This window comes from Macaca nemestrina, chromosome 7 (genome assembly GCF_043159975.1).
Source record: "Macaca nemestrina isolate mMacNem1 chromosome 7, mMacNem.hap1, whole genome shotgun sequence".
In the NCBI taxonomy this organism is placed as follows: Eukaryota; Metazoa; Chordata; class Mammalia; order Primates; family Cercopithecidae; genus Macaca; species Macaca nemestrina.
In genome coordinates this window covers 95,652,210-95,663,661 of record NC_092131.1, presented here as the reverse complement: position 1 = coordinate 95,663,661, position 11,452 = coordinate 95,652,210, and the positions used below count along the sequence as shown (strand labels likewise).

The 11,452-nt window shown below is 39.2% G+C and overlaps 1 non-coding gene across 1 annotated transcript; it reads left to right on the top strand.

Moving 5' to 3' along the window:
- The first annotated feature begins 9,189 nt into the window (after positions 1 to 9,189).
- LOC112426271 (U2 spliceosomal RNA) lies at positions 9,190 to 9,379 on the top strand. Its single transcript, XR_003017546.2, has one exon. It is a non-coding gene; the product is annotated as a U2 spliceosomal RNA (small nuclear RNA).
- Positions 9,380 to 11,452: the final 2,073 nt, after the last annotated feature.

Genomic DNA, 11,452 nt, shown 5'->3' with positions numbered 1-11,452 from the left:
GAGACTGCTGTTATCTCTTTTATATTTTACCAAAATTACTCTGGCCACTCCATGTAGAATTGACTATTAGTGAACAATGATGTACACATTTCTGCTGTAAGCATTGTTTAGTCAATGCAGTGTGACTCAATGGTGAGCATGGATTGTGCAGCCACTCCTCACCAGTGGGCTGACTCTAGGCAAGGTACCAAACTTAGAGCCTTGGTGTTCACATACATAAATTGGGAGGAAGATGACCCACTCCCAAGACTATTCGGAGAAGGTAATAAAGGGCAAATGTGAAATGCTTGGCAATGTGCCTGGAAAATAATAAGTGCTCAAAAGTGTTAATTCCTCCGTGCTCCTCATCTAATGACTCTTCAATTATTCAATTACTTAAGGGTAGTTAGCCTTTACCATAAGCAAGCTGCTTTGGTTATTATAGAGGGTATGGGATCTCACGTCTTCCCTTGGAGGACTCCCAGCCCAACAGGATTGGTGGAAGGTAACACGGAAAAGTAGCAGGGCAGATCATTGTTAGCCAACCAGAGTAATTGCTAATGTCAAATGATGCATGGAATGAGTTCCAGGGAAATTCACTGGAAAGACAATGACCACAGTGGAGTTGCCAGGGATGCCTTCGAGCCCCTGTAAACCTCAGGGCAGTGAGTGAGGAAAGGGTAGTTTAGTAAGGCAGATGTCGAGCAACAAAAGATACTTAGTAAACAGAGTGGGACAGAAAAAGTATTACACTGGCAGTGGTAGAAGATAACGCTGGAAATATATGATAACTCCAGGCTGTGGAGACCTTGAGATACTGGGTAAAGATGCTTGGTTTTTTGTTTGTTTGTTTGTTTGTTTGTTTGGTTGGTTGGTTGGTTGGTTGGTTTTTTAGACGGAATCTCACTCTGTCACCTAGGCTGGAGGCAATGGCACTGTCTCGGCTCACTGCAGCCTCCGCCTCCCAGGTTCAAACGATTCTCCTGCCTCAGCCTGTTGAGTAGCTGAGACTACAGGCACATGCCACCATACCTGGCTAATTTTTGTATTTTTAGTAGAGATGGGGTTTCACTATGTTGGCCTGGCTGGTGTCAAACTCCTGACCTCATGATCCACCCCTCCTCGGCCTCCCAAAGTGCTGGGATTACAGGCATGAGCCACCTCACTGGCTGTTTCATCTTTATATTCCATGACTTGCAATTACCAATACTAAAGGCAATTATCTTGAGTTAGAAACTATTCCATACGTATGTTGTTGAGCTGAGATGAGATGAAGGGACTGATTGCCCTCAGGTGCCACAACATAAGAGCATCCCATTACTGGTGATGTCTCTGTGTGAACAAACACATCTCCCATTCTGCAACCCTTTAGTTAGACAGGGAGGAGTCATACACAAGGGGTTGTATAGTCAGAGAAGGTGAGGGAGTAGAGCAGGTAGAAAAGCATGTAAAGAGTAGAGGAGAAGTTTTTGCCCAACCCTGCAGCCAGTGTTTCATGAATCACCGTGCAAACACACAGCCATGGGACCTCATAATGAATTTTTAACACAATAAATCATTGTCATTTATGAAATTGTCACTGGTGAAGAGAATAGCCAAAAGATTCTTTGTTTAATTTCTTTAATGCATATTACCCATCACTAGGTCAAAAACATCATCATGGGTTCTTCTAACACAAATTTTTCAGAAGGCTGTGTGCTTCTGGACTGACAGCCGCCTATTAATAGGTGTCTGGAAAACCTATTTTCTGTTATATTTGTTAATAAATCTTAGTAAAGCATGAATTATAAAGAAAGGTAATGTCTTAGCTAAAGAAATCAATAATGCTTTTAAACACAAACTCATTAGTATTAAAGATTATTCCCATTTTTCATTATATTGAGAAAGAAAATGATAATCATACCAATGCATGACATCCATTGAACTAACATGATGTTAAATGCATTGTCTAAAAAATTCAAATGCCCTGTACAAATCAGATATTATTTATTTACTGCCCCTCCTCCCAGCAATCCTTCCCCCACATAGATACAATTATTTCCAAAGGATATTTGAGATAGCTTATAAAATATGCATACAATGCACTGAGACAAAAATAGATAAATCAAGAAATCAGAGAATCATGTATTACTATTAAAAATAGCATGTCATATAAGTGAGAAAAGGAACAATTAATACATCATCTTCTTTGGAAGTGGTTGCTTTTCATTCCATAATCTAAAATACTCTATAGATACAATCCTATTAATAGTCCTATTTTTTTGTCCAAATAATTCATTTTAGAAAAGATTAATATTCAACCAAATATCAAATAAGTTGAGATGACTGTAGAAATATGAAACATTCTGAAAAACAGTTTTCAGAATATCTTGTAGGTCATTTAATCATTATATTTTCACCAGTGCAGGTAAGCAAGCATTAATAATAATACTTGACGACAACAACAACTAAGTCACTGAAATATTGTTTGTGCACACCAATCCAGAGCCCCAGTTATATTCACATATATTCACAGGGATTCACGCATATACATAGGCTTGTGTTTCAGTAGGCATAGTTCTATGTTTACTTGTTTTGTGTAGAGAGACAAAATTTCCCCAGAAGGCAACTACGGAAGGAGACTATCACATTTCTTAGTTCTTGTGGTGTGCAAGCCAGTACTGCTCCAAGACAAAACTGGACGAGTGGCTTTTTGCCAAAGCAGGATTTGCACATCCTGTGGCAGCTACTTCTCCTTACCTGTGACCACACCCCAAGGTAATTTTAACCAGCTCTGGATTCCTTACAGGTAAAAGTGTGAGGTAGAGACAGTAGTCTCCATGTACTCATGCCACTTAGGGATAAGAACTAGGGGTATGAAAATTGTGCTAATGCTTTCATAAGGAATGCATAGCTATAAAGTGTTCCAATGCAACCCACTACTCATTCATCCAATCAAAGAATACAATCCACAGAAGTCCCTCAAGAAAGCAAAGTATAATGTTCTTAAAGCATCCTAAAACTTTAGTGGTAGATTTGGCCTTCGTGGTGAATTTCACTTTAAATATTTATTACAGAGTATTGCTATTTTTTCCCCTCTTTTTCCTGTTGATCTTCAAAGGAGCATATTTTATTAACAAACCATGGATATAAAATATGAAATCAAGATCACCTACTGCAGAGAAGAAGCCAAACATCACTAAAAAGGATTAGTTTCTTTCACTGTCTAGAAATTTTTCATGGAAGACCTTGGCTGGCCTTTTGATATTAAAACTTCCTAACAAGTATTACACAGGAGTTTTAAATTAGAACTTGCTGTCACAGAGACAGTTATAAACTGTTAAATATGTCCTTTCAATGCTAAGCTCCTGTAAAGTATGCACATGGCCACAGCCAAGAGGCTCCCTGACAAGTAGCAGGGTGAGATCACAGAGACGTCTGCAAGCTGCCTGCGAGGCCCTGCAGGTGGCCCTGTGTTGTATGTGTCTGTGCACGAGTGTGTGTGCGTGCTCAAAAGAAGCTACACATTTCTGCTTCTCAAATCAGAGATTTCCTTCCAATGAAAACTTCTAATGAAAATGCATGCCACATTTTGTAATGATATCTGCCAACCAAAGAGCGATGTTAAAACTCACGTTTCATGCATTGGACTAATTTAATGTTGCGTTTTCTCAAGTAGCAAGAACATAAAACGTCATTCTATCCTATCCTTACATATAGAGTAGAGACTCATAATTTTACACACTGTAAAAGTTATGGGTCATCCTTTAAAAACGTGTTTTTATTATTTCTTTATCATTCCTTTTTACAAAACAAAAATGTAATGTACGAGGTCAATGGCACATCATAGAAATTGGGCAGGGAAGAGGGAAGAGAAAGAAAATTTAACTTTTTACTTCTTTTATTCCATGTTTTATTTTGTTTATTTGACATTTTCCAACAGCAAAAGTCTCCTCCAAGGGCTTGTTCTGGAGGTTGCACAGTGGACTCTGCTTTTTCCTATCTGACCAGTAGAGCCCAAAATTAGTAGTTAATTATAGTTTATATGGCCACTTTGACCAGAGAGAAAAGAGTAGCTTTGTTACAGTCAATGAAGTATTTAAAGCTATGCCCAGGATGAGGATGGGTTTATTAAACACTTGGGTAAGCAATAATAAACTTACATTGATTGGGAAACTCGATACATTTCTTTCATGTGCTGCTTACAAAAAAAAAAAAAAAAAAAAAAAAAAAAAAAAAAACATCCAGGTGGAATTGAAAAAAGGAACCCTGTTTGAACATACTAACAGTACCCAATTCTCTGCAAGGCCAACAGACTCTCCAAAACCACGAGATATTCCTACATCATGCTGACTTTGACAAAAAGGATGGATACAGCTTAGATTATAAAATAATAGGTAATATGTCTTGAGAGCCAGGCCCGGGCTCAGCACTTTACCTGTGGATAAAGGTTAAGTAAATTGCCCAAGGTCACAGAAAAATAATTCATACCAAGGGAGTTATATTTTACAACAGGATCACTTAAACTCTAAGTTTCTAAATTTACGTTCTTCGGACTATGTAAAGAAGGATGCTGCTTGTGTGAATGTGAGCTTTTTATTTTTTAAAAAAAAATTCAAATCATTCTTGGATGGTCTTTCTTCCAAAATGAAACCTTGTTAGGAGACAGCATCCCCTTCTATCTATAGAAGCCAGAGAGACTGGAGGCTCATTTTCCCAGCTTCCCCTGTTGTAGGGGCACAAGCATGGGGCCAGCCAGTAGCATCCCAGGACATGAATCGGGGGCCAATGACGCTCACAGGTGGAGCAGAGAACCATTCATTTTGGCAGCAGCAGATGCAGCAGTAGCAACATCTAATTACCTAGGTGTAGAGGGAGCTGAGGTGCCAGAAATGGTGTGTAGGTGACAGGAGACAGAGCCAGGAGGGTTTGGTGATGGTGGACAATGTGCTGCAGTATCTGAGCTCATCAGGGCAAGAGTGATGTGCTTACAAGCCTAGTCCTGACTGCTGCCCACTTTCTATTTGCCTCTATTTTCTATGCCTGATGCTTCATTCTTCCCATTTCTCTGGTGGCTCAAAAAACATGTATTCCCTGTTTAAACCCACTAGCTTTGGTTTGATGCTTGCAACTGACATCTCTGGTAAGCACTAGATAGATAATAAGGTATTGTGTTCATCTATTTCAGCATTCAACAAAATAATAGAGTTTGTTGTATTTTGCAGAACAAGATGAATTTTAATACTTTGAGTCTGAAGAATGACATTTAAAGTTTCGTTATTTCTGCGCTGCATCTCACCCCTAGCAATCCAGCTTAATGCATGTATGGTTAAAGGCAAGCACTCTAAGCCCGCTACTTTTGAGCCTGCACACCCTCTGACAAGGGTAAGAGAAGGACGTCAACATTGTCATGCTTTTTAGTTCTCTCCCAGGTGAACTAAAGGAGAAACACTGCTTGAGCAAAGGGTTAGAATGAAAATGAAACTGGATAACATAAAATGCAAACCACTTCCTTCTACTTCCTTTCTTAACTCTAATTTTTTTTAGTACCAAAAAAATTACCACCAATACCTTTACAATACTCATTCATTCATCTCTTCATTTATTCTTTGCCTTGGATGAGCCATGACCTTGTCTGCTTAACAGGAAATGTGGGAGCAGACAGCAGAATAACGATCCCACAAATACAGTATCAAACGGTTCCATGAGCTCCAAAGGAAAAGTCGTGGGGAGTTTGACTATTTATGATGGGAGGAGGCATCTGGTCTAAAACGGAATGTCCTGAAAGAATTTCTGGAAGAAATTGCATAGGAACAGAGAGGTTACTTGGGTATTATTAATTATTAATAGTTCTTTAGATATTAGTTATTAATAACTATTATTAATAGTTGCTGCCATAATAAATTGATGCAAACTTAGTGACTTAAATCAATACGTATGTCTTATATCCCTGGAGGTCAGAGTTGGAAATGAGTCACATTGGGCTAAAATCAAGGTATGGACAGGACTCGTTTCTTAAGACTCTAAGGACAATTCATTCCCTTGCCTTTTCCAGTGTCTGAGGCTAGGTGGGTTCCTTGGCTCATGGCTCCTTCCTCCATCTTCAAAGCCAGCGGTGTAGCATCTGCTCTCCTTTCTGACCTCTGCTTCCATCCTTACATCTCTGTCTCTCATTCTGACCCCCTCCTGCCTCTTTCTCATAAGAAACCTTATGATTACATTGGGCCCACCTGGAGAATCCAGGATAATCTCCTCCTATCAAAATCCCTAACTGAATCACATCTGCAAAGTTCCTTTTAGTGTGTATGGTAACATACTCACAGGTTCCAGAGGTCAGGATGTAGAAGGGGCATTCTGGGCAAAGGGAATAGCCTGTGCTAAGGCACTGAGACAGACTGGGGGGTGGTGCATTTGAGCAATGAAAGGTCAAGTGGAGAAAATTAGGAAGAATGTGTCATGAAAGAGCTTAACAGGAAACAAAAATAGGCCAATTGGCACAGGGCCAATGTTCACCATCTTCTACAAGGTCCTTATGAATTTTGTAGAGAGAACATTTTTCTGATCACTGGTGGTTTTGACTTCCTTGATTATATGAATTAATTTAGTTTAAGCATTATCTCACTTTTCTGTGCACACTGCACTGGACCTTTGGTGCTTGTGCATTTAGAAAACTTTGGTGTACATTTTTGTTTGTTCATTTTTAGTATGTGAAGAGGTCATTGGGAGGTATAATATGTTTGGAGAACAAAATAAAATAATAACATCAATTCAATACATTGTTACAATTCTGAGCTTCTTCCTATAAGTCTCAGGAAACCAATTCTTCTCCAGATATCCTCAAAGACTCATTCCAGGAATATTCACTCAATTTGTTTTAAAAAAGATACTGGTGACTTTGGCATTGGCAAGAAGCATAGTTTGTCTTCCAAAAGAAACCACTCTGTGCTACAACTGACTCATGGTGTTGCCAAAAATCCACTTGTGACCGCTTGTTGCCATTCTCACACTAGTTTCTCAGAGCAATGGATCTGGAGAGGTTGACTCCAATCATTGTCCTGGGTCTCTTGTTTAATACCCTGATAGTGCATCTGTGAGCTACTTCCTCCTTCAAGCACTCTCTTCCACTGATTTCTTCCAGGGGTAAAACAATGCTCTTTTGGCGCGCTCTGGGCCCTCACATCCTGTTCAACTCAGCTGTGACATGTTGAGGGACCTCAAAACTCAGCCCCAAGACCCTTATCTCTTTTCTTTGTACAAAACATCTTGTACGCTGATTGCTTAAGTCATACTTTGGCTCAAACATCCCTTTGAGGTTTAGACCCAAAACTCATCTTCACCAGGATGTCCGCCATGTCATTGAATGTCCTTCAGCTCTTTACAAAGTCATTTTCCAAACTTGGCTCTCGTCATGATTCTATTTCATCAGCCATCCATCTAGCTGGGTTGGTCAGGGACTTGATTGTCCTTCTTAATTCCCTTTTCTCACTAATGTCTGTCTCTTTTCTATTACCAAGACCTGTTGATTCAACCTCCTACATGTCCCTTAAAAATTACTCATTTTTCTTCATCTTCACTGCTATTGTAGCCCATACTCTCTTTCACTAGAACTACCAAAAATCTTCCATTTCTTTATATGTAGCAAGCTTCTGTCTTTCCCCAGGACCTTTGCACATGCTCCTCTCATCACTTAGTTGACTCAGATTTTCGATCTCAGCTCTATAATCATATCCTTAAGGAAGATGTAGTTGACCTTCCCATCTAAATTAGCTCCTTTTATTATATGTATTTATGAGTCCTTCTTCTTTGTCCCACATTATTTAGTGTAAAATTTAGGTTTATTTAATGGATAATTTATTTAATATCTATCTTTCCGACTAGGCTATAACTTGCGTAAGAGTAAGACTCTATTTTGTTCATTAGTACACCCAACATCTTGCACAGAATTAGACATACAACGATACATATAATCATATATTTTGTTAATGAATAAATAAATCAGTAGCTCAGATAATCATAATAATATTTAACCTAAGTGAGGAATCAACAAACTTTTTTGTGAAGACCAGATAGATAGTAAATATTTCAGGGCCTGTGCTCTTTACAGTCTCTGTGGCAACAATTCACTGCCGTCATAGTGGGAAATGAGCTACAGGTAATCTGTAACCAAAAGGGCATGGCTGTGTCCCAATAAACTGTATTAACAAAAACAGGCTGCAGGCTGAATTTGGTCCAAGGGCTTACTTAGTTTGTTGATCCCTAATCTAGGCTATTGAGTCCTTAAATAACTCCACGTAAAGAACATTACATTGTTCTTTTGGACTCTGCTTCCACCTTTGACAAGGGTCAAAGAGTTCTCCAATTCACATTACTAAATAGTACTTTTAGCATCCTCAGCTTAATAAGAACTGCATTTAAATTTTAGAGGCTCTCATGGTTTCCTTCTAGAAAAATGAGTGGATGTTCGCTTTTATTTTCACCAAATGGCCATATCTGGTGGTTTCCTAAACCAAAGGAAGTCAATAGTGAGGGCATTGAGGGTTTCACCTTCAGAAAACTAAGGTAGTAGCTACTGCCAAATGACGCTAAGCTAATGGAAAATAGTTTTTCAGTAACATTACTATTCATGAATGACTGCTCCCTCTCATCTCAATGGGTGTGGATTGTATTTCCCCACTCCATGGTCAAATGTCTTGCTTTGGCCAGTGTGTTCCAGCGTCAGGTGTCAATTCCAAGCCAATGCTTTAAGAGATTGTGCTGCTTTTCTCTTGCCCGTGATGGACACCAACGTTCTAGATTGAGATAGATCTATCATCCTTGAGCCCAAGGATAAGACAACTTGGAGTACAATTGCAGCCTGAAAATAATGACTATGTAATAGAAATAAGAAATACATGTCTTGTTTTCATAGCCATTGATTTAATGGAGTCAATAGTTACTTTGTCTTACCATAGCCTATACTGACCAATAAACTGGAAATTTCCTGTTAGTCCATTTGAGCTATTATAAAGGAATACCTGAGACTGGGTAATTTATAAAGGAAAGAGGTAATTGACTCATCGTTCTGCAGGATGTACAAGCATGGTGCTGGCATCTGCTCAGCTTCTGTAGAGGCCTCAGGGAGCCTTTTACTCATGACGGAGGCTAAGCGGGAGCAGGCAGTCAGTCACATGGCAAGAAAACTAGCAAGAGAGAGAAGGGGGAGGTGCCACAAACTTTTAAACAACCAGATCTATGGCTTCTCGACCTTTTGGCTAAGATCCAGTGTAGTATCTGTTCTTATCGGTTTAATATCTGATACATCCTCCATCCAAGGACAATATATTAAATAGATTTTGGAGCAGAGAGATGGAATAGAAGCTTGCTCCATCCACTCCATGCATCGACCTGGTATTGCAGTACCTCCAGGAACAGTGCACCCCCTCAGGGTATTAAAAAAATAAAATAAAATAAACAACCAGATCTCAGGTGAACTCAGAGCAAGAACTCACTCATCACCAAGGGGATGATGCAAAGCCATTCATAAGGGATCCATCCCAATGACCTAAACACCTCCCGCCATGTCCTGTCTGTCACACTGGGAATTCCACTTCAATGTGAGGTTTGGAAGGGACAAATATCCAAACCATGCTACCTCCCTACTCAAACATAAAACATCATATTTAGAAAAGCCATTGTTGTTGAGGCATAACTATATTCTACATTGATTTGAGAAGGCCCCTAATTATAGCCAGCAATCATATGATGAGATTAAATTGAATTGACGAACAGATTACATAACAAAGGGGACAAAACATGTTTTGTGAAAACACACTTTAAGAATTGAACCTAGGCTGGGTGTGGTGGCTCACGTCTGTAATCCCAACACTTTGGGAAGCTGAGGCAGGCGGATCACTTGAGGTCAGGAGTTCAAAACCAGCCTGGCTAACATGGTGAATCTCCGTCTCTACAAAAAAATACAAAAAATTAGCCAGGTGTGGTGGCGCGCAGCTGTAATCCCAGCTATTCGGGAGGCTGAGGCAGGAGAATCACTTGAACCCAGGAAGCAGAGGTTGCAGTAAGCCTAGATCATCCCATGGCACTCCAGCCTGGAGGACAGAGTGAGACTCTATCTTAAAAAAAATAAAAGAATGAACCTACATTAAATTATTTTACAAACTCTCATAAAATATAGATTTGCAAGCTTTCCTAAAATCTCAGAATATCTGACACAATTAACTAACATTTCTATATAGCAAGGAAGGGCTGAAGCTGGGGTTTGACCACCCCTTTAAACAAGGCAACCACTATCGAGTTTGCCACAGCCCCTTTCCATTGTCATCATAAGTAGAAATGCCATCCATCAACTTCCCCTGAGCCTCCACTTCCCATCTACCATGCCAGGCTTTGTATCTGCTGGACACCAGGTCTGTAACCTTAATCAGTAAGACTCTTGAGACTAGTGACTGTGCCTTACTTATTTTTGCACCCTCAGCCCTCAGCACAGTGCTTGGAATGTAAGACATGTTCGATATATGCTGGTTGTACACATAACTGCAAATGAACTTCTGTAACTAGAAGCTTCCATGGAGTTAAAAACTTAATGACCAACTAGGCTTCAGATTTACTTTGAAGTGATAAGCATATCAACCCATATAAATATTAATTAAACCCAAACAAATATGGAAGAGAATATGTGTATGAGATGGGGTAAACAGAACAGGGAGGCTGACGAGGTCAAAGGAATGCATATATGGTACTGGCAAGTTCTGAAACCTGCAGGGTATCTTCCAACACTCAGTTGAACTTCAAAGGTTTTTAAAAAGCAAAAAATGTAAGGACATTTTCATTCCTGATATTTAGTATCATTTAGCATGAGACTCTTGCTCCAAGCCAGGAATAGTATGGTTCATTCAAATCTTAGGAAGAGAGAATAAAATTTGATGTCTGTGAGCTCAGAACTTTAATATTAATCATAAAAGCTATATCCTTTTCCCAAACCTGCTGTATTTCATTTCCCCATCCTTCCCTCTCCCCACCCTCCTCCTTGGTCCATTATACTTTATTCTCTTCTTGGGGGTGGGTGGCAGAGGGAGAGGTAATTCATGCTACATCTTCAGACTGTGTGCAGAATGTGCCTCCCTTCAAGGTGTACGGCAATAAGTGAAACTCTTCATTTAAGGGGAGAGAATAGGATCAACAGCAGGCAAAAAATTATACACACAGATCAGCAGGATTGTGGTCAAAAAGGATCAAGTACAAACAGATCACTTTGACGTAGCATTTGTTTACTTTCTGATATATTTAAGAATAAATATGAAGACATGCACAAGATTCTGGAATTAAAATTGGAAGACTATGGTTATGGGGTTTTTTTTTAATTCACAATTTTATTTCTTTATAAAAATGAAATGATGGAATTAGGCTAAATTATCCTGTTAAATTAAGAAATATATAGGCAGTCATTTTAATTATATTTTATTTTCATTGTATATTTGACTTCATTTATTTACCACTA